At 38.4% G+C, this 24,926-nt stretch overlaps 1 long non-coding RNA gene across 2 annotated transcripts in view; it reads right to left on the minus strand.

Moving 5' to 3' along the window:
* Positions 1-344: 344 nt before the first annotated feature.
* Positions 345-24,926, minus strand: part of LOC134607846 (uncharacterized) — a 125,899-nt gene continuing 101,317 nt past the window's right edge. For both annotated transcript variants that reach the window (XR_010090698.1, XR_010090697.1), the window contains exon 3: positions 345-425. This is a non-coding gene — a long non-coding RNA (uncharacterized LOC134607846). The remainder of the gene's footprint in view (positions 426-24,926) is intronic.

The following is a 24,926-nucleotide window of genomic DNA, read 5'->3' on the forward strand; positions in this document are numbered from 1 at the left end:
CAGGCAAGTGTGCATCTCACCTCTGTCCCTCCTTCATTGAAGCCCTTCCCACCTCCTCACACCCTTCATTTTTATCCAATTTTTTATTTTCTACTATTCCCTCCTTTCCTCTCCTTATTAGTTTAGACATGCACTCTAAGCAGTAAAAAGGTCCAATCAAATGCTTTATGAGAAGCATTTGATTGGACCTTGCACAGCTGCTGTGACATCACAAGGGGAGTGGAAAGTTGCGCCGGGGAGAGTGGTTTAAAAAAACATTAGTAACTTATCTTGATCATAATGTTCATTTAAAAGTCAGGCAAATCATGCATACTTTTCTTTTAACTTACCAGCTGGAAAAACAATGTGATCTTTGAATTCTGTGTTTTCTCATGTGTAGATCAAATATTTAGGCGAGTCCAGTCTATTCTTAAGGCATTGGGGACCTGCAAGACAGACCCATTTCTGTTATAACAGATACATAGATGCCCATAACCAGAATTGTGTTCACATGTATACTAGAAAGAAATTAAGCATGTCTTGGGTCTTGCACAAACTTACACCAGATGTTAATATAGGTCCATCACCAGCTCGCACAGCACACTGACCACGAATGTAATTAGCTTTGGCCTGCAGTCAGTGTCTGCAAGGGGAAGTGTGGGTGTCCAATAGAAACTAGCAAAGACTAGCCAAACAAGGGGGTCAGAACTCAAAAGAATTACCACTGATAAGATATTATTATTTATGGTAACAATAAAGGTCAAACTTTATTAATCTTTATTGAATAAAAAAAATTAAAAACAAAACCAAGACAACGCCCACAATCAACAATAAACAGCTAAAAAATGAAAAAAGTGTATGAGCTTTCCCCCTCCTTCAATGATGTGAGCCCTCCCCACTTCCCTATAATGCCAATACTGCTTGTCGTCATCCCCCCACCCTCCCTTCCTGCCTCAGTAGGTGTGCATGCACTCAGCCAGGGAATCTGTCCATTCCCAAGCTTCTCATCTTTAATGATATCAGGAAGGAGCGTGAAAGGTAGTGTTGGCAACTTTGCTCAGGGCTGGATTTCTACAAAATGCAAAGGACCTAATTAGAAGTGCTTATTACGCCATTGTAAATACACACACCCTCCAAAAGGCTTGGAGTAACACTTTATACTGAAGCCATTATTTTGCATAATATAAACAAAAATAGGATGGACCTTGCAGAATAACTAATAGTTTCTGATTGTGATTCTAACTTACAACTTCACTATCATTCTGAAAAGTTTACATGAATCATTAATTGAATTTAATTACCATCACTTCTGTAAGACAGTATGAATTGTTGGGGGGAAAACAGCATATGAACAGCCTGCATACATATATCCTATAAATGGATGGTGTGCAGGTTGCCAGCAAGCATCAGACCTCAATAAACTATACACAACACAGGAAATATTTCTACTGGGTCTCAATGAGTCTCAAAGTGCTATATGAAAGTTATTTAAAGTATGTCAAACAATAGTACATGGAAAAACAATAAAGGTTAAGTATGATCCCATCCTATGCTGCTACCTTATTTATGACCAACTTCGAAGACAGCTATGTATACACATATGAATTTTTTATAGCTTTAGAGTTCAGTGTTCAAGTAGATTACGTTTTCTGTTTTAGGAAAAGCAATGCCAACACACTGCACACTTTCAAACAATAATTCAATGACTTTTTTTTTACTTTTATACATATTTCTTATATCTATATGATTTCTAGATGTATCATTTACAAAAGGTGAACAGTCATTTGATTTATTTACAAAATCAAAACCTTGCCATAAAAGAACCTTCACATAATATATAGATCTGTTTCTTTAATATTCTCGTCCTTCCCTTGCTTACTTTATGGAATGTCGGACCAAATTCAGGGCTGTCACAACCGCAATCTCTCTTCCAAAACTGTCTGAGATCACATTTTGAATAAAAAGCAAGAAAAACCAAATTAGGGCAGTTTAGAGCTGTATAAGCTAGGTTTAATTCCAAAACCACATGAAATAGGTGTTAACTATTTTGAATACCATTATTACTGCCATAACTGACCATGAATTATGAGAAGGTTGGCTTAATTTTTCTTTCCCTTGCTAAGACAGCAAACAAGGTATAATTATGTATACATAAGTGTACTTGGTGACAATACACTTGGAGTGTTTTGAGGCTGCACTTGTAATATTCGTTTGGAGCGCCCTATACCCCTTATATTTTTTTTCTACACGTTCCCTTTTTTTCACTGAATCCTAATAACACTATTTGATCAAAGAAACTACTGGCATGTTACTGCTTTTGAAAAATTTTAAAAAGATCCAAATAGAAATCCCCTATATTCATTAGTGATAATCTAGATGCTATCTAGATACTATTTGTTAGGGAAATGAAAATTAAGTGGGAGGTGTTTACCATTGAAAAATATTTGAGAGAGGAAATCACTCCAAGGGGCCTCAGATTTTCAAAATGTCCCTTCTCAGTTACAATGATGAAGATCATCAATTACACAAAGGAGAGAAGATTTAACCGAAATTGATATATCCATTAAAGAACTCCGAAGTCGTTTGGAACCAAAGATTTCGAATCTCTTTCTGAAAAAGCCAAGGGTAATTTGGAAAATATTGAAAACTCTGAAGTAGCAAACAAAAAGAGGATGTTCAAAAGAGATCCAGAGGATTATGCTAACAACAGAGTGCGAAAAGTGCCGAGAGGTAACTTTGGACAGAGAGAAGAAAAAATATTCCTAAAAATATTTCTCAGTATACATCTATAAATAAGAGATCTATAAGTCAGAAAGAAGAGACGTATGAACCTTACAAAAGAAAACCCCAATACTACAAACCCTCCTACACCCCAAGGTTAAGAAACAGAAAATGATAGAGAGCCAAGAAAAAGATTTCCTTCAACCACAAATGTTTGGAAAGGCCCTAAAGCTACTATTAATAATAGATGGTAAAGAAGGGAGTATAAGGCTCCAAAGAAAGAGGACTACCAGCATCCCTTTCAAATTCCAGTCAAAACCAGATATGAAAGTCTGAAAAACAATCATTGGGAGGAGGAGGTTTTTTAGACCCAAGAAGGGGGAGGGAGCAAACTATGTAGAACCAAAAAGAAGGATGACCGACTATATAGAAAACACCCCCCAAAAAAGATTAAGAAAGTCAGAAGAGGAATACGAGGAGGAAGAGTTGTATTTAGAAAAAAGGAAAGAAAAAAAAACAATGAACTAAAGATTTCTAACTTCTCTAATAAGGTTTTATCCCCTACCCAAATTAAAGTATGTTTTTCCTTTCGTAAATGGCCGAAACCGGATGGGCTGCCATATTGGAGGAGGCGAGCTACATCCGGTCCGGACCATATATGGAAGTTTTTCGCACGTTTTAAATAATTAGCTGTTTTTTTATTATGTATTGATGGTACAGGGGTATATAAAGCCTGTTAGGTCAGTTGCGAGTCAGATTTCACCTGAGGAAGACCTATTTATGGTTGAAACGCATTGTGCTATTTTTATACTGTATTTTAATATCTTTTGGAATAAATACCTTTTACTATCTACAATTTGGTTCCTGCTTCTACTCGGAAATTTCAAGGTTCCAGAGATTCACCTCTACAACTATCCCAATTGTGGATGATATGCCCTTATAGTTCAGAGCCATTCTTTAAGGACTCTGGAAAGTGCGAGTGTTTCATTATTATTGTATCACTGTTTCTACACATTTCTACATATTTATATGATGTAGGGTTCTGTTAAGGGAAAGACACCACATTTCGTTCTGTCTTAAAGGTAAAATAATAATTTTCACAGTGTATGCTTTGACACTTTTTTTTTTGTGGTATAATTAAGCATACATTTGAAAACAAAATGTAAAGCTTCAGACGCTAAAAACAGAGGTTGCTTAATCGAAGTTGTAAATTACATTTTCTATAAAGCAGTAACCCTTGTGTAAAACATTCAAATCCAAAATTGCGGTTTTGAAGCCATATTTAGGCAAGTAAAATGAACAGCACTAAGGGTCACATATATTCTCTATGCTTTATTTGGAACTGTACCTTCCCATGATGACAGAATCAAATATCTTATTTTCCCATATGTTTTACTGTTATTTTGATAGCATTTTTGGTGTCCTCAGAAGATCAAGTTTCCCTATCTTAATTCCAGTTTTGGGAGTGTGGTTTTAGTAATGTAATTATCTCTCTGACCCAGTTATATAAATCTCTGTCACGTCTTCCTTTATATCTGCCCCTTGGTCCAATGCCTTATGTCTTCCTCTCTCCATAATTTAGTTACTCTCCTTCCTGTCTGTCTGTCCCTCTGCTTTCCCCCCTTTCTCTCAGCCAGCCCTATGTTGTCTGTTCTTTAGCCTCTGTGCCTCCTCACATCCCACCCCCCCTTTTTACAATATGGGAGTGCTGTCAAGGGGGGCGACTGACCTCAATCTACTAGCATGGGAGGGCTGATAAGAGGATTGTGGGCTAAAGCCGGATGTCTGTTGGCACACTTCTGCAGTAGTAAGCCTGCAGGTGGAAAATGTGCAGGACCTTTACTATCCCTGTACTGTAGGCTTGTGCATGGGCTGGTGGCTGCTTTCTTTTTGATCACTCACATCTAGCTATGTGATAATACACATAACCTGTATCTCAGCCACCCCCTTCATGTCAGTATCTCTTCCGCATCTCTCCAGCAGCACCCCAGGTCTATTTCCCTCTCTGTATGTTCTCTGACCCTTCAGTAATATCTGTTTCTTTACTACTTTTCCTTTATCGCTCTCAGCCACCCCTTTTACATACGTCTCCTTTCTTCAAAATCTAAAAGCCTCTCTCTCCAGGTCTCCGCTCCACCTTACATCTGTCTCACTCAGTCCAGCCAAGCTGGACACACTCCCTTGTGAAGCTCTTGGAGACAGTGGAACCACAGTTAATTTACTGCCATGCATGGGAATGTTCTACGGTGATCTGACCCAGAGACTTGCCAATGTTTAAAACCATATGGATCTCATTCAGTCCTCACAGACAAGATACCCTTAACAATTTTAACTATGGCATACTATTAGGGAAAACATCAGCAGGGAGGTATATCCTACAAATTATCAGAGTAGAATCTGAGAAACTACACTTCAGGCCGTGCAGCCAGAAGGTTGGAGTGAAAAAGTAGGGTCTACAGGTCAAACCCAGAGGGTTGCAAATACATATGCTATTTGGGAGAGCAAAGGCTAAAACATTCAAAAATAAATAAATCTAACTAAAACAATGGACAATTAAGCAAGCAATTAGCAATTAAGAAACCTGGGATATTAAAGGACATAAAAGAGTGTTTAGCAGAGATCAGCGTAAAATCTGGATTTCCATTCTATATTCAGATCTTAAAGCACAGATTAAACGGGAGAAAATCCTATTAAAACTGTGAGACACTGATTCTCTGCAGTGATAAAGTCTTATCAAGATTTATTTGTATATGCTGCCCTATCCTAAACTGAACACCATACAACGTTTCTGGGTTTAAAAGTGTTTTGCATTTAGTTTTCCAGAGTTGATTCCATCTGAGCTTTGTAGTTCAGTCTTCAAAATACCTAGATTAAGGGATATTCCACATGTTTCATTTAGTTTGCAAGAGAAAGACAGTTTTGAATATGAAAAGCTGTAGAATGTTCCTAGAAAGCATTTTATCATTAAAGGCTGTACTGCTAGACATTATTTGATTACTTTAGTCACACAGGAAATATGCTGATGCCTATTACACATGGCTATATCATATTAATGGACTTCTAGGGTAATAAAGCACTTGTTGGAAAGGTCAGGGATATGATTTGATATTACACAAATGTTACATTCCCGTTGATTAAACACAGAGGACAAGCAGAACATGGGTTTAAACTGGGAAGAATTATTAGCAAGAACATAGAGATCGTAACTTGCATTCCAGAATAAAGCAACGTGTCACGGATTTAAATAAAATGGTACATTTCAGCAGATGTGGCTATATGTAAGGCAGCGGTGTATAACCTTTGTATTTCAATTGATATCGGACTACATTTCCCAGAGTTATCTGCCAGCTATGACATCTAGTGAATTATTTGAGAAATGCATAAGTCTAAAAAAAAATCTATACTTAAATTTATATATCTGTAAATGATACTCACAGAGCTGACCAAACAAACCTTCAAGCACAAAGTGTTCTGTAAAATATTTACTAACAGCATTTTAAAGGCAATGTTTGTATTCAACGGCTTTATTAGTTTATAAATATGTGCAGAATAAATAAAGTGTTTTCCAAATAATTCACACAATAAATGATGTAGTATAAAGAGGAGTGTACAATGAGTATTTCATTATCAGATAATTCAGAATCTACTATCTGAACCAATGGTGGGTATTATGTTGGGATTGTATACAATAGCAAACACATTTAGCTAGCTGCATATTTGACAATAGACAGTGCTGCATTTTAAACAGCTGATGATTTCCTTGTTATGTCTGCATGTCGCACTTGCTCATTAGTCAAGGTGTTTGGAACATCCAGAATAATGTTTCTGCCAATGCACATATTCACAGTTGTACAACTTCATATTTGCATGCATGCATAAGCCCAAGAAGTACCCACCAAGTACACAAAGTATCAGTGATGCACACTGGATAGACCATGTGTCATTTCTACGACAAAAAAAATTGGCATTCAGAAACTGTTCCCATATTACCTAGTTTATTGTCTGCTATATTTTGCTCAATCCTCGTTCCTGTTCTGTTAATCTTCGGCTGTAAAATATGCAGCTCCTACTGCTGATTTTATTTCTGCATTGCCTGCCCTAATCTCCAGGATCAATTTAACATCTTTTAAGATTATCCATCAGGTATTTCTCATGAACAGCAATGTTCTACTTATTGCTAAATAAGAGGCTTCTTTTGACCTTTGTCCTCTTTAAAAAATTATGTTTTCCTCCTAGTTTATGGGTTGTTACAACCAATCTCGGGACACATTGTATCCTGGAACATTTACATATTACATATGTCCTCAATATTCTTTAAATTTTAACATGTACTATACATTGAATCCAACGCACCATATTCTGGATCTTGCTCATTCTAACCTTACATACAAAGGCTGTGCTTTTCCAATTAAAGAAAATTTTAGCTGACAGCAAACCACTATGTGCAGAGGCCCCTGGAGCAAAGCATAAAAAAAAAAGTACCATAAACCTTAACAGGATGCATAAATCATCTCTGCAGTTTTTAGATTATTTATGACTTAAGGTACAGATTTCAGATACCCAGTGGAATGTAAACTATACTATCAAGGACACGACTATTAAAACTAAACATCGAAATAAATGTAGATCTTAGTCATAAAGATTTTTTACATATACACACACACACCAATATTTATTAAAATTGGAAACTGTAAATTTAGAATATGATTTAATTTATTAGGTTTTAGGTCTGCAAAGCCTGCATGATGCATCTTGTAATGCATGAGCTTTATGAAGATATTACAACATAACACAGTCTTGCCTTCTGGCGCACGTGCACGCATGTGTATGTATATATATATATATATATATATATAAAGCATTTATATATCAACATATCGCATCGCTTTAGAATTCTAGAAAAGAGATATGAAGATGCTCAAAAGGAGAGTACAGGACAAGCATGTCAAACTCGCGGTACGCGGCCCACAACGGTCATCTTTGCGATCCAGCGAGCCGCGAGTACATGCTTAGTGTTCCAAGCAGAGTAGCCACCTGCTTTCTACATATTGCAGGTGCCTACTCTGCTAAAAGTTACCTGGCCGGGGAGGAAAGGAAGGTGGATGCAGAGAGGTAGCTAAGCGTTCCTGCTCCTCACTGCAACCCTCGCGCCCTCTGTAGTGATGCCGGGTGCTGGAATATAACATCATATTCCGGCAACCGGCATCACTGAACGGTGTGCGAGGGAAGAGTGAGGAGCAGGAAGGCTGAGCTCCAGATAGAAGATCCCCACTGGACCCCAGGGATACATACAATAATGTGGGTGTGTGCAAGAATGTGTAAATGCGTGTGTCTGTGTCAGTGAGTGTCAGTGAGTGTCTGTGCATGCGTGTCTTTCAGTAAGTGTGTGTCGGTCAGTGTTGCGATGGCCGCGGCTGGACAGTGGAGGACCTGGAGGTGCACGGAGGCACGCAACGCCACCTCACGTTCCAACGTGACGTCGACGTGCTCCACCTTGACAGGGTTTCAAGAAGTTGCGGGAGGATCCGCTTTGGCACAGGGTGTGGACGGACTCCAGAGTCTTATACTGGCAGCGGCAATGTGAGTAGACTCTGCTTGTTGGCTAAAGGGGGGTGCTGGGATTTAGTATAGGGAGGGGGACTAGGTTTTAGTAAAGGGGGGTCCTGTGGTTTAGTAGAGGGGGATGCATGTTTCTATGAAAATTTAAGGGTTTTTTTTGCGGCCCACATAAACTAAAACCTTGTTTGTTTGGCCCTTGCTAGACTTTGAGTTTGACATGCTTGATCTAGGAGGATTGTTAACCTTCTCACTGAGAGGGACACGCCAGACCTCCAAAGCATTTTAGCTTGTTGAGACGCTTTATTGTGAAGAGTGTGTTTCAATAGAAATTTACACTTTTATATATTATACTGGTTATACCCCTTGGCTTTCTAGCAGAAAGCTTGGTTAGGTTATTTGCACTGAACTCAAGAGGCAGAAACTGCCCAAAGCACCTGCCTTGAAAAGACATCCCATTGAGCTGCACTGGGGAGTCTGTGATTAAACAAAGAAAGACTGGGCAGGCTTAGAAGGGGTAGGTTTGGAAAGGAAGCAAACAAGAGAACTGCAGGTTTTGCATGCTTCTTTTAGATATAACTCCAATGACAAAATACATAATTAAATGTGCGCATGTTTTAATTTGGGGTATAGTTACTAAACAGTGATTTCTATTTATTTTGTATTTGGGCAGTGGAGTGTCACTTTAAAGTACCAGCAACATGAGACTTTTTTTTTTTTTTAATTCTTTATTTTTACTGTGCCAGGAATAACAGGAACATGCTTATGATGCCACGACAGAAATAACAAGCAAGGTAGTAACATACAATGTGAGATAGTAGCATGGCAATCAGAGTAAGTTAGCACAATTTTTTTTTTGGATTAGTAATACAGTTAAGTCTAGCGTGCCTAAGCAATTTACGATATATAGATGGTCGATAGATAGTATAGCTAAAGCATAGATATTCTTAAAGGACCACTCTAGGCACCCAGACCACTTCAGCTTAATGAAGTGGTCTGGGTGCCAGGTCCAGCTAGCTTTTACCTCTTTTTTTTTATAAACATAGCAGTTTCAGAGAAACTGCTATGTTTATACTGAGGGTTAAGCCAGCCTCCAGAGCCTCTAGTGGCTGTCTCATTGACAGCCGCTAGAGGCGCTTGCGTGCTTCTCACTGTGAAAATCACAGTGAGAGCACGCAAGCGTCCATAGGAAAGCATTATGAATGCTTTCCTATGCGACCGACTGAATGCGAGCGCAGCTCCTGCCGCGCATGCGCATTCAGCCGATGACGTCGCGAGGAATAAGAGGAGGAGGAAAGCTCCCCGCCCGGCGCTGGAGAAAGAGGTAAGTTTAACCCCTTCCTCCCCCCAGAGCCCGGCGGGAGTGGGTCCCTGAGGGTGGGGGCACCCTCAGGGCACTCTAGTGCCAGGAAAACGAGTATGTTTTCCTGGCACTAGAGTGGTCCTTTAAGGGTAAAAGTAAAGACAGGCATATATCAACATGAATTTTAAACAGGAAAGTTTCCCAGGGAGGCCCCCGGCTGGTTGCATGTATTAAAGAGTGTGCCAAGGGGTGATACTCGCGATTAGGGGAAGGATGCTAGAGGTTTGTGTCACAGGAGGTCAAGGGTGCACAAGATATGTGTCACAGGAGGGCAACAGTTCTCTTTTATGCGGTCCTGGCCCCTGTGTCAGCCTATGCCAGATAGGGGCATCGCAGTGTCCTGCGGCTTTAAGGGGGTCAGCCGATACCTGCCGTGGGCACCTCATCGAGCTGCCTCATTGGCTGAGGTGTGTGGTCTATTCTGCCTTCTCCTTGGGACCTTCCCCGCAGCTCGTGTTCAGTGTGTGAGGGGTGCTGGTCAGGTGAGTGGCTGCTTGTGTGCAGTGAGGCTTGCTGGAGTGCCCGGCTTTCTAATTTTAGCCAAAAGGCATCAAAGATGGCCTCCAGCTTGTCTTGCAGCTCGGTCTGATGGCGGGGGAGGCATGTGGCTTTTGCCATGTTGGGTGAGTCGGCTGGCTTGCTCGGCATCACCTCTCCCTCTTTCCAGGCGAGAGCAGCTCTCCCGGGTTGGACCGTGATTACCCCCAACGGTCCCAGGGGGGGTAACAGGGCGCATGCTTCACAGGAGCAGCAGCCAAGTAGCCCCAGAGCGGGAGATCGGCCGCCTCTCCCGCCCGGTGTGCACCAGGCCGCATGTTGTCTCAGGCTGGCCGTTCAGCTCCTATCGGGTCTCCAGTCCCTGCCACCAGTCCCGGCGAGGTCTAGCTTCAGGGTGGGCTTCAGTTGTCTCTTAGATCAGACTGTGTTGGGTCTTTTTAATGCAGTTAATGCCAGGGTTGTGGAGGAGCTCCAGAGAAATGTGTCTATCCGCCATGACGGTTAGGCCCCGCCCCTGCAACATGAGACTGTGGTCTCTTTTTTGGGGGTAAATTATTCTAACAAATTTTAGTTTTGTCTTACTCCCACTAAGCAATAATTTTATGAGATTTGCAACAAATAAGAACAAACAAACACAAAAAAACATAGCAGTGGGCCTGATTTACCCAACTAGGTACCCTTTAAAATCCACCTATTTTTGGCAAAAATATCAAGACCATTGCAACAAATTTGTATATTATAATCTAGCAATAATAAAAAGGCAATTTCAATAGTTTCAATTTTTATAGCAATGCCGGCAAATTGTGGAATTTATTTAACATGTATTGTGCTCTCTAGCGCACTCTGTGCAGAGCACATTACTAATTAAGCAAGGCAAACAGGTGGGAATACAAAAAGAAATATAATTACACTGACACAAATGGAGTATAGAACTTTTACAATGGACTTTAATTATTGCCTGCAGCACCTACTACAAACAGATATGCAGGACAGCAAGGGAGCTAACACTCTAAAGGAATACAAGATGGAAACAGGACGGAAGCAATATGATTTCATAACCATTAAATCCTGTTGAGAATAAAATGATATAGATTATGGCATTGTGCACTTTCGGTTTCATATTAGTGCCTCCTTTCACACACCTATTTTTTGACTTCTGTATTCCCGGTATTATCCAGTTCTATCCTCAACCATGCCTGGAATGTTAATGTATTTTCTGTTCAAAACAATTGTAGACGATGACATCACTAATGAGTTTCCTGTTAGTCAGTCAATGAGTGGCTCATATGGACGAAGAAATAATTACACGGTAATCTGGTAAACAAGCTGTACATTAAAATACAATTTTTACACATCAATAGTTGTTTTTTTTTTGTACACAGATCTATTTTAGGACTTATCCCCATAAAAATATATCCCCATAAAGCTATGCAATGTTCCTTATTTCTGATTTTCTCCAATATAAACAAACCATGCAAAATCTGCTAAAATGTCAGAATGGAAAGCAAGTTAAATACAATATAATAATACAATTTGGCTTTGGAACTTGTCATACATGCTAACCCCACACGTTACAGATCTCTGTAAATCAAGCAAATCTCAAATGAGGGAAGGCATTCCTCCAAAATCCATTATTACATCAATCCAAGTAATATGAAGTATGTTCTTTGTTTCACTAAAAGAAACACTGTAGTGTCAGGAACAAACATGTATTTTTCCCACACCGCACCGGTCTCGCCAGGCCTGGTCTAGCCTCCAAGGCTGAGATCATCAAACTTGGCGATCTCAGCCAATCCCATGCTTTCATATAGAAAAGCATTGGGAGGCTATTGCGCATGCACTGCAAAATGACATGTTGCGCCAATCAGCATCTCCTCATAGAGATACATTGCTTGAGTTCAAATTTGAAAAAAAAAAAAAAATGGTTTGGAAAAAGCAAAGTGCTACTTGTACTTACAGCTCTATAACCTTCCAAAAAAAGCTAAGAACATGTTAACATTGGGTATTTCTAAACTCAGGACAAAATTTAGAAATTATTTAGCATGGTTTTTTTTTGGCGGTTGTAGATGCGTAACAGATTTTGGGGGTCAAAGTTAGAAAAAGTGTGTTTATTTAAATTTTTTCATCATATTTTATAATTTTTTATAGTAAATTATATGATATGATGAAAATAATGGTATCTTTAGAAATACCATTTAATGGCGAGAAGAACGGTATATAATGTGTGGTTACAGTAAATGAGCAAGAAAAAAATTACAGCTAAACACAAACACCGCAGAAATTTCAAAATAGCCCTGTCCTTACGGTAAGAAAATTGAAAAACGGTCTGGTCACTAAGGGGTTAAGTGGGGGTAAAGGGGGCAGGGAAGCTAACATTTTATTTTAGAACTATAATGTCAGTAATACAGGTTTGTATTCCTGACACTATATAGTGTTCCTTTAAGTATTCTGTGCAACATAAAACTGGTAAAATATGATGGCTGTAATGAAGTGGTTATGCAGCCTGGGTTTCCAAGATGCCTTCTTATCTTTTTTCTTGTTATTGTGCCTGAAGTATCCATTTAATGTGAATAGTTACACAGAGTTATACGCTATAAGGATCAAGTATTTTCTTTCCAGAATAAAAGATTACTCCCAATTCACCATCTGTTGTGTATTTGTTTTTCCCTTAAGAATTGTTTTAAGCAGTTTGGTGCATAGATCATGCCCCTGTGGTCTCACTGCTGAATAACCATAGTTTAGGGATGCAACCTATGCCATACGTCTCCTGGCTATGGCTCACACAACCTTATGAAAAAATTTTCATTTTCAATCAATCTTACAACCATAATGTGTTTACTTGAGATGTTTCTATATCCTGCTCTGTTAACAGTAATCATACACAGAAGGCTGCTTTAGGCTCTAAAAGAGACAATTAACAGAGCATGTGATAAGAGATTCTAAATTAAACACACTATACAATAAGAGAAGCTAAAAAATTTAAACATATTTTCAGAATGTATGGAAACTGTGGGAGGTGTGGCTAGGAAGCGATTTAAAGAAATACTGTATGCATGAAAACAACTTTAGCTTTATGAAGCGGTGTGGTGTATAGATCATGCCTTTGCAGGCTAACTGCTCAATTATCTTTCATTTAGGAGGTAGATAACTTTTTTTTTCCCCACTGTTTATGCAGCTGCTTTGGAAGTTTTGTATCATCTGCTCTGTAAATTAAACTGTAATTACACATCGAAGGCCACTGCGGGGTCTAGTATGCTATAAACAGAGTAAGAGATACAATTCTAAATTAAACATACTGTGCAATAAAGGAAGTTCAAACAGATCTCTCTTAACGGAAGTGTTTAGAAAGGCTCTTTAAGTCACATGCAGGGATGTGTGAGAAGGGCTGTATAAACAAAGTGATTTAATGTCTAAATGACAGAGTATTAAGCAGTGAAACTGTAGGGGCATAATCTATATACCAAAACTGCTTCACCAGGATAAAGTTGTTTTCGTGCCTTAAGTATCCCTTTAACTCCTAAATGTCATAAAAGTCACCAATTATCAAAGCAATTTAATTCTAAGTGACAGGGAATTCAGCAATGAGACTGTAGGGGCATAATCTATTTAGCAAAGCAGCTTCATTAAGCCAAAGTTGTTTTGTACTTCGTGTGTTCCTTTAAACCTATCATTTTGTAGTTATAAGCAAAATAAATATTTTCCAAATGCTAAAGTTCTTCTAAATCAGCTGCAGCATCAGACGAAGACCTATGATTAATATGTTTCTCTGTCTTCTTACAACGAAGTGAACATACTGATGAGGAACAAACAAGTCAACAGAAAGCATTATCACTAATGACTATACACATCAAGCTATATAAACAAGAGGCCCAAAGTAAACCAAGCAAATACACTGAAGGGAAAACATGTATATCCGCATAAATGGTTTTCGCATTGTCTAAATGGTGATCATTAATTTTAGGAACACTGCTCTCATATACATATGTAGGAGGGAGAGAATACGTTTATGAGTGGGTTATTTTTATGACATTCTAAAAAATCAAGTGAAGTAACAATGTATACAGGATAAGTATATGCTGACAAAAAAATGAATGGATAAAAGGGGGGTTTGTTCACAAAATAAGCATTATAAGGACCCAGAACTGCAGCCAGATTATATGTCAATTGTATGACTATTAACTTGTACAAAAGAGATTACGTGGCTATCTTCTCTTCTTCTTAAAACTGAAGAATCAAAATGGCAAAACAAAAAATGAAATGCATAAATTAAAAAATTATAGTGCCCTTTACTTTTCTCTCAAATTATGCAGAATTTACCCACATATTTTTTTTGTCAGTATTGGAAATGATGGTGAGCTACTTAAGTCTCAGTGACTCACAAAGAGTGGGCAATACATTTTCACCCCCTCATTCATCATTGTAACAGGAGAAGAGATAATGCAATTTATGTCAGCAAGCGGAAAAAAAGTTCTAGTAATCATACAAGTAGGAGTTAAATAAATTGCGTGTTTAAATCTTCGTATACATTAACTTATTTTTTGTACTCTGTTACAAACTGATCTCAAATATTCTGGGAAATAACTAGAGCAAATTTGTTTCGTAAACGCAAACTTCAGATTTGCATCTAAAATGTTAGATTTTTTTTCCCACTTTTATTTTAAAGATTATCTTTACATTTATTTCATTAGTGTTTGGGAATTATTTAAAGTGAGCAACTCTCTTAAAGTAGATAAAGAGTTTCCATTTTTCGAATTCTGTTCCACAATTACGCTTTATAAATAACCCCATTGTTATATTGGTACCACTTAGTGAATCCATAGCATATTACTATATTTTGCTTAAAGAAATATCTGCTATACTATGAGACACTATAGTCATCAGAACTAAAGCTTAAAAGACCACTATAGTGCCAGGAAAACAAACTCGTTTTCCTGGCACTATGTAGTCCTTAGGACCCCTCCACCTGCATGGCTTGAGGGGTTAAAACGCTTACCTTCTCCTTCTGACGTCAGCGCCGAATGCGCATGCACAGCAAGAGACACGCGCGCATTCAAACCGCCCATAGGAAAGCATTACTCAATGCTTTCCTATGGACGTCAGCGTCTTCTCACTGTGATTTACACAGTGAGAATCACGGAAGCGGCCTCTAGCGGCTGTCAATGAGACAGCCACTAGAGGCTGGATTAACCCTAGTGTAAACATAGCAGTTTCTCTGAAACTGCTATGTTTACAGCTGCAGGGTTAAAACCTGGGGGACCTGGCACCCAGACCACTTCATTGAGCTGAAGTGGTCTGGGTGCCTATAGTGGCCCTTTAATGTAGTTGTTCTGGTGAGTATAATCATTCCCTTCAGGCATTTTCATGCAAACGCTGCATTTCAGAGAAAAGGCAGTGTTTACATTGCCCCTAGGGATACCTCCAGTGGCCACTCCTCAGATGATGGGGGAAATGCTTCCTGGGTCAGTGCTACACAGTAGGCAGCACTGCCTTTCACCATCTCCATGCTTTGCATGGAGATGTTGAACTTACCTCAAAGAGATGCTAAGAGGGGCTAAGGGGAGGGGGGATGTAAGCCACCTAAATGGTGGTTTTAACACTGTAGTGTCAGGAACACATTTGTGTTCCTGATCGTATAGTGTTCCTTTAATAGTACAATAGGATGGGCTTAACCTTCACCAAAGAAGGGTCAAAGGCTGACTTGTAATAAACAAAAAAGCATGTCCCATTTTAATTCCTTATAAACATTGTGCTAGCTAAATGATAAGCTATTTGAATGTACCCATATTAACCAACCCATTTCTGGTCTTCTGTGCCAATTTCTACCGGTGTTTCATCCCAGTATGCAATGTGACGGTTCCGGTTTAGGGGCAGGTGGAAGCAATTACAACTACTTTAGGATCATGGAGGAGACAAACAAACTGGAAGTATATATTAAAAAAAAAAAAAACATTTGTTGGAACTAAAGAGACACTGAGCACCATAGCCACTACAAGTGCCAGGTCACGCATCGAGGTTAAGTGGTTTACTTATCGTTTAGCAGTGACACTCAGTCCCCACCAGCCGGGCCCTCGATGATATGGCAAAGGTGGAGTAGCACTTCACCCCACACCATACCAGGGGTAGTGAGAAATGTTAGACTTAGCCTGCACAGCTGATTCTTTCAGTCTATTGCTGCCCCATTCCCTTGTATAAATGGATATGGTGCGAGGTGGCAAAAAACTCTACCTTCGCCATATTGTCATTGTGGGCAAATGGGCAAGTGGAAAGTCTGAGCCCTGTGTATATCGACTTGCAGGTGACCATGTCATCCTTGTGGTTATTTATTTGGTTTACTGTTCTTTAAAAGGTTTACTTAGTTTATGTTGTTGAAAACAGATGCAACTGGTTTTCAGATTACTTCATTTAACAAGTTATATTCCCAGTTTATATTATAGTGCATTTAGATATTGTGTACATCTTAATCACACTGAATGAACATTTTAACCCCTTAAGGACACATGACATGTGTGACATGTCATGATTCCCTTTTATTCCAGAAGTTTGGTCCTTAAGGGGTTAAAAACAAAAAGAAAGGCATTATTGACATTATTTAATTGCAATACAAGCCTGCTACTCTTTTGTTTTCAAGTTCGGCTTATCCAATTTAAAAAACAGATTTATTCATAATTTTATTTATTCTCTGTTTATGTGTACAACAATTGTCAAAATATATAAATAAATGTAATATTTATATATTCAAATCTTGAGTATGGCCTGTGGAGAGGCCTCTTAATTTACCTCCCCCTTTCCCTCACATTATGGTCTCTAGACATTTGGCTCATGTTCTGAAATACATTATTTTATGTAGCAAGGTCACCTGTGAATATGGAGGTTATGAATCTTGATAATTGTTTTTCTAAAGTGTCACTTACTACAGACACATTAAAATAAGAAAGTACAGTTTTAACAAGTTATTACTTTGGGCTATACACCAAAGATGTGTGATCTGAAATGCCTCAGCTGGTCCTGATCATTTTCTTCCCTTCCAATGAAGTATTGTGTGTAGCAACATGCAGATGACATCATGGCCTCAATAGAGCAAGTGGTAACATAACCAAATACAAAAAAAAAAAGCATCATTTGGCTGGAGAACTGCACAAGCTTGGATCTAGCAATGAACACGGATTTAATTCTCTCTCACAGAAATCCTAGAATTCAACATTTCGGGCAGACGGCTCAAATTAACCAGTCAGTGTGTACTTATTATAAATGAATAATTTAGTAGCCTGAAAGGTATGTAGCCGTATTGAATTCTCTTCACTAAAGTTGGCCAATGTTACTTGGTAAAAGATGAATTAAATTATCATCTCTGGCAAAATTAATCCAGCTATTGTGCATATTCTGCAACATTATCTATCTAAAATATATATCTAAATTGAAATATATATAGATTGATTTTGTATTATCTTTATTCTATAGATAGCTCTTTTCCACTGCATTTATTTTACAATTATTTTTCTAGTTCATCTATAGGTGTTTTGCTTTACCGTGTCATAATTACTCTCACGCCTGCAGTTTTCTTTATGTAAATGACTGTTAAACTCCTTGTGTTTGCTTTTAAAAACTTTGCACTGTACCGAGGGATCGGGCTTCCCTCACACACACAGATTCTGGGAAGTTAATTTTTAACATCATATTTATTTATTACACTGCAATTTGTCTCAAGAAAGGCTCTAGAAGCTGAAACGTTGACGAAATATGTTGTGATTTAATACACTTGTTACATGAGTCCTCTGAGTGCTCTTGTCTTTCGGTATTTCTATATCTTTAGATATCCTGATAAAAAATTACTGAATAAAACTGAAACACTGACCTTAATAAAATAACATTTTGCAAACTCATAAGAAGTCCCATTACAACAAACAAAATGGTAAATAGTGTCTTGAGTTGGAAGAAGCTGATAGTTGCACAATTTTCAACACAGTTATGTAGCTAAAGCAACTTAAAGGACCACTATAGGCACCCTGACCACTTCAGCTCAATGAAGTGATCTGGGTGCCAATTCCCTCTAGTTTTGTTTTCCTGGCAATATAGTGGTCCTTTAAATACTTGACCTAAACCCATCTACCAGGCAATACGTCATGGGAAGAACTGGCTTTCTCTTGCTCAGGCTGGGTAGAGGCTTACCCAGCGCAACAAGTTCTGAAACCAATAGCTGATGCAAAGAGTATAGTGATCTGCCAGATCAGCCTGACATACAGTATAAGGACTGTTCAAAATGTTAGAAGGCACATGCCTTGTGTCTGCTTGGGCTTGATAGATTTATACGAAGAGAAAGTGAATGGCATGCCACTTACGCTTATCCATTTCCACTAGGTAGGTGTACAAGAGCTCCCTTAAATAGACAAGCAGTTCATAGATCACTAGAGATTATTCACACTTAAAAGACCACATGTGCTAGCCTACAACAAATAACTGCTGTTTGGGTCATTTATGACAGCAAGTGGTCAAAAGGAATTCTCTGCCTCACAAATCCTGGCACCCAACCCTTCGTGTTGGCTCCTTGTTTAAGATCAGAGTTTGCCAATCCCTTCCAAAGATAGCCAATCTGCAGCTTTTTGATGGATAGTGCGGACTGTAATTCGACATTTCAAATTTTAAAGGATAGTTGCTAATGATGTATGCTTTAGAAACGATTGTGACAGCTGAAGCTAACCAATTGGCCCATTTTGTTTGCTTATTGTGAAATCGGAGACGCTGTTAATTATTTCTTTAAAATGGCCTTATGAACATCCCAGCATTTTAATTTGTAATTTATTTTCTGTGAAATACTATTTATCCTTTGTGTTAAGCATTTTCCATGCTACCCCTTTCTCCTAAAGTTCAAATAATGGCCTCTTCCAGTGTTAAGGGTTTCATTAAAATGCTTCATTCTTCAAAATTAACAAGGGACTGTCACTTCCCAGTTCTTTTTATATTATGTTTACTTATGCCCTATATTTAGCAAACATGTTTCTGTGATATCTTAAAAAACAAGAACGCACAATTCTAACCTTAAATTAAGTGTCTCCATCTTAGCTACCTGCCACCATAATTGTCATGTTATTGCATTATCACGGCTGCAAGTATTCCATACAACTTTATTGACATTACAATTGTCTATTGTGGACAAAAAGAGTTTCCAACTGAGTGTATTAACATTCGAAGTTTACAAGAAGACTTTCCACATGGTGAATTTTGTTTTAAGGCTATTCTAAATGATGGGCCTATGTGCATGATTCAAATAATCTTCACACATGCAACAAATTACTTTCCAGCATAAGGTCCTTATTTCTTCTGGTAACTAAAAAGCGGAGATGTAAGAATTATCTGGACAGTCTGCTGCTGACATGTTTGATTAACATGGCAACAGACATTATGCAGGCTTGATATACTCTGACATTATGTTCGGCTAAGATGTTAAGGTTGAAAGCAGACACACGTCTACTTCAACCACTTTGATCCTGGAAAAAAGGTCCTTCTCAGCTTCTCTTTCTTTCTCTATAAGCTACAGAAGATGGGAAACTAAATGAAAACAATCTAATTTGTTTGGCAAGCATACATTTTGCAGCAAAAATTATTTTGGCATGTACTAAAGTCAAAGGGACAGTGAGCACCATAACCACGTGATCTTAATGAAGAGTTTTACATCTTGTCCTTTTTTTCGGTAATTGCTGCACATGCGCATTTTTTATGTTAGAGTGTTCCTTAAAAGTGCTCTGAACAGGAACACACAGTTCATTAGTTGGAAGCTAGTTTTGAACAGGGAATGGCATCTCATGGGGATTATGTGGGTAGAGCACAACCAGTCAATGGGAGGGAGAGAACATCCCACCATCTTTAAACGTCACCAGCCACCACAGCACAAAAGGTAATAAGCATCGCTGGCATCATTCAGCAGAGCCGATAAACAGCCAGCTGGTCTGCAAATGTCACGAGAACTGGGAAAGGACTTGTGTATGGGCGCTGATCTTTTGTGATACATCGTAATTTTACTCTCATGCTCCCAGAATTATGACACTAGGCCACAAAATCCAAAATCTGTATGTCCTGAAAGTATCTGGACGTTTGGGAGGTACAGAATAAGAACATGCCAGGCTGGAGTTAAACCGACAGTTACATCGCAGTATGATGTAGCATATTACCCACCTAAAGCGTGTGATAGCACTTCTAATTCTCATAATGCTTTGCCAGCATCAATGGAGCTTTAGTTACACAACAGTAGAGGATCTCCCGTTTGGCTAGGCTGGATTTTGAGCACAATGTATTACTAGACCAGTGATGGCTAACCTTGACACCATAAATAGTTTCTGGACTACATTTAACATGATGCTCAGCTAGCTTTTAGAGTCTAAAAGCTAGCTGAGCATCATGGGAAATGTAGTCCAGAAACAATTTATGGTGTCAAGGTTAGCCATCACTGTACTAGGCAATATATGGTCTCCCAGGTTATGTTAGGCCTGACAGCAAGACCAAACCCTCCCAGCTCAGATAACAACAGGGGGGAGGGGTTGCACTCTGTTGAGACAAAGGACATTATTTTTCTATAAACATCTGTGTTACAAAAGAGACTGTTGATTTTTTATTAACTATACAATGTGTAGATATCACCACAGCAAAGCCAACAGACTGCACATGCTGCCTAGTTGTTTAGGTTTTTCGGTTACTTCCATTTTATTTCGCACTATTTATGCTACTTATGTATTATCTTTGATATCAAGAAGTTGCTTTTATTCAGCATGAACATTAAAATGATTCAGCTCTTGCTTGAAAGAAATTAGTAGCATTTGGAAATAGACTTTTCACAGCACGTTACCAAGGTTATTGAGTAAGTGGGATTTTTTTTTCTAAAATTACTGCTTCGTGCAAAATATGGACCTACGCTTTCGTAAGGTTATGAAATATATACGGTGGCAAGTGGAAGTAAGTTTTGAAATCTTATTGTAAATGATAAGAAGTCTGGTTAACATTAACACACACACACACTTTATCATGGAGTGCTTGATTGTCTATGAAAGGCTTTAAATTATATCTGAAGAAACGGTTCACATATTATTTATTAAATAATAGTTTTGCATATGCCTTAAAAAAAAAACAAAAAAACAATGCAGATCTCCTGTTATTTCATATTGATGACAATTTGCAATTATCTAGGTTTCTGCCTATTCTGCAATTCTTATTTTCTCAATACATCTCTTCATGTCACTTGTTACTTAGCTGTAAAATAATTGGTGTTGCATAAAGTGATGAAGTGGGTGTGCCAAGGACCCTTTCATATAAAGAATCAAGCATGAGTTATGTGCATTGCGAGCATAGCACTAACCGTATCTGTAGTGGGTTATAAAGGGTGTATTGGATAATCTACAATACCAGTGGAATTGTAGGCTATTGATTACCAAATGAAAACAATTATTGAACTGTAAAACCCCTCATTAAGGAACATTCCAAAGAATATTTAGAAAAATGCAGAAAGTGTAACTAAGAATGAACAGGTCATAGCACCTACAAAATACCAGTCTGAAATAATAAATCACACTGCACACAACATTCTTATTTTAAAAAATATACGTATATTTACAAACAATATATACATAGAAAGAAAGAAAAGATTGCACAGAAGTTCTATTATTCATACATTGCATGAGTATATGCAGTTTTCAGACACAAACAATGGCATTATTTTATTTTTATTGAGACAAGTCACCTTACCTCAGACGCATGATGGCAGAAAGCCAATAGCGTGACCCAGTGACTTAAAGACACAATATAAATGCCTGCTATTTAACCCTGAGTGGTTCAGAGCAGTGAGCAATGCACAGTGCTTAGTAATGACTCTTCGTAAGAGAATTAATGATGACGGCAATTTTAAAGTTCTGACTTATGTTTCACATAAAGTGCAGCTCTGAGATGACATAGTTAGGTCATGCCATAATGACAAAAAAAAGGCAGCACATAGTCATATAATTACCAGTATTTTTTTTTTTGTTTAAGAATTAATCAGCAAAACCCATTCTCAAAGTATTTTTTAGGCCTATTCAGAAAAATCCAATAATTCTTTACAGAAATAAAAATCTGTAATATTTTTAACATTTCACTCAATTTAAAAAAAGAAAGACAAACCAGGTCTGACATTAAAATCAGCCACGGGGAATCAAATATTTGTATGTTTTAGGATTTACAGTACATGAAACATTGTATCCATTTAACACTAAATAAGCATGTAGGACACATGTAATGTAATCCAAAAATACATGCATGAACATGCTAGGAACAAGTGAAGTCTAACATGCTGCACGTGATAAAAAAAAAAATGATACTTCGTATTTAATACTTCATATGAAAAGAATACTTTGCATTTCATATTTTGTATTAAACAATGTTTCTTAGGTTCCTCTCCAAACACAATCACGCGGTCGTACAATTGTTCTATGCACAGAAGTTAAAAAGAATCTTTACAAAACGTGCCAAAAAGTACTACAGTTACAGTTTATTAAAAGGGTATTTCTTACACCAAAACACACACCCCTGCAATTATACTAGCAAAACCGTATACACTCTCCCACTTCATGCATCCGAATAGAGGATGGAAAATATATGGATTGTTTCTAAAAATCCATACATCAATTTAACGAACCAGCAACACAGCTTTATAAGAAATAAAATACATTTGCTTGATCAACAGTATTCATTTCATGTAGAGCTGTGTGTTATGAGAAAAGGATCTGAAAGTAATTACCAAGTGATGTAATCTTTCTCATGACCTCTGCTCAGAGTCAGGTAACCAACACAGGTATTGTCCCTTCAAGGTAGAGAGATCCCGCATCAGCAAATTTCCTTCCTTTGCTTGTCCAGGCACCTCCACCTTTATTTGCAAGAACACAATACCTCCTTCTCTGTCTCTAATGCAGCATAAATATTACTGTGCAGACCTATGGATGGAGCTAGCAGCAACACAGGCAGCCAATAGCAGAACGAAGAGGTCTGAATGCAGCACATGCTCTGTGTGTAGCTGATATTGTCACCAGCGCTTAGCAAGCTTCTAATCTAATTATAGCCATTTGCTAGCACTGTACTACTGAAGCAAAGCCCAAGAGCAAATTAAATTTTAATAAGTAAAAAAAAAAACCTTTAGAGTTTAGATAATATGAAGATTTCTGCTTGATGCTAAGCTCAGCCTTCAGCATCAGTTTATCAACTTTATGTTTTATAAAGTACATTGACCTATGTGGTTTTAACCCCACATCGCCTTCATTTCTTATAAATCACACAAAAACAGCCACTTTAGCTCTCGGATGGGTAATCCGTAAACTTACAACTCATATCACACTCAGTCAGTGTCTTGTTTGGTAAATGATGAAAGCCACACTCCGATAATTACTATTCTAATCATAAATATTTGAGTATTGACACTGGGTATTACAGGGACACTATAGGTCACCAGAACCACTACAGCTTAATGTAATTGTTCTGTTGTCTATAGCATGTCCATGCAGGCTTTTCAATGTAAACATGGTCTATTCGTGGGAAAGGCAGTGTTTACATTACTGCCCAGTAACACCTCCAGTGACAGTGACTCAGACAGCCACTAAAGGTGCTTCCAACTCTAGTGCTGTGCAATGTGCAGCACTGGCATTCAGCGTCTCCACACTCTGCATGATTCAATGCATTTCTATGAGGAGATGATGACTGGCAGAGCACTGCATTTTGCTGCAAATGTAAAATAGCTATTTCTTATACAAAAGCATTGGACTGACTGAGATCATCAAGCCTGATGAGCTTAGCCATGAAAGCAGTGCCAGTCGCAGCAAGATCGGAGCAGTGATGGAGAAAAGTTAAAGGGACATTATAGTGAACTGAACAACTACAGCTTAATGTAGTTGTTCTAGTGAGTATAGCATGTCCCTGCAGGTATTTTCATGTAAACACTGCCTTTTCAGAAAAAAATACAGTGTTTACATTGTTCCCTAGGGACACCCCCAGTTGCAGTCACTCAGATGGCCGCTAGAGGTGCATTCTGGATCAGTGCTGCACAGCGTGGAGGCCCTGCACTTTTCCAGTAGAGATGCATTGAGTCAATGTATCTGTATGAGGAGATGCTAATTGGCCAGCATGGCGTAATGCAGTGCATTTCCTATGGGAAAGCATTGGATTGGTTGAGATAATTCTGACCAAGGACGCAGATTGGGGGCAGGGCCAGTGCTGGCAGACCCATGCTGCGCTGGAATAAAGGTAAGTTTTTCTCCTTATTTAAGGGGGATAAAGGTGGGCTTAATACGGTTTTTAACACTATAGGGCCAGGGATACATGATTGTGTACCCTGTAGTGTTCCTTTAAGTAAAAAAAAAAACTACTTTTTTATTGCCACCGAGAAGGGCGCATGGAGTTAAATATGTTTTCCAGCACTAAAGTGTCAGGAGTACAAGTTTGTATTCCTGACATAGTTTTCATTTACATACAATTCACAAACCACATATATTACTTTCAAATCAATTATATAAAGCTTCTTAAAGCAAAACTGTCACATTTGAGGTAGTTGTACAGAAGTTAATGGCTCATTTGGCTATGGGTTGGCTATAGTTCCCATCATATCATGCAAGTTAGCTTAACCCTCAAGGATCCAAGCACAATTTATGGGTAAATAACATTACCCTGTACAGGAAAGTGATGTAGAGGTGTTTATTACACTAACGTCTGACGCAACAGCATTTACTGGGGGTCAAAGAATGCGGAACTGTCTCTTCTTCATAAGTGATCTTTCCACTTTTAGGATTCAGAAACTGCCAATGCACAG

This window comes from Pelobates fuscus, chromosome 4 (genome assembly GCF_036172605.1).
Source record: "Pelobates fuscus isolate aPelFus1 chromosome 4, aPelFus1.pri, whole genome shotgun sequence".
Lineage (NCBI taxonomy): Eukaryota > Metazoa > Chordata > Amphibia > Anura > Pelobatidae > Pelobates > Pelobates fuscus.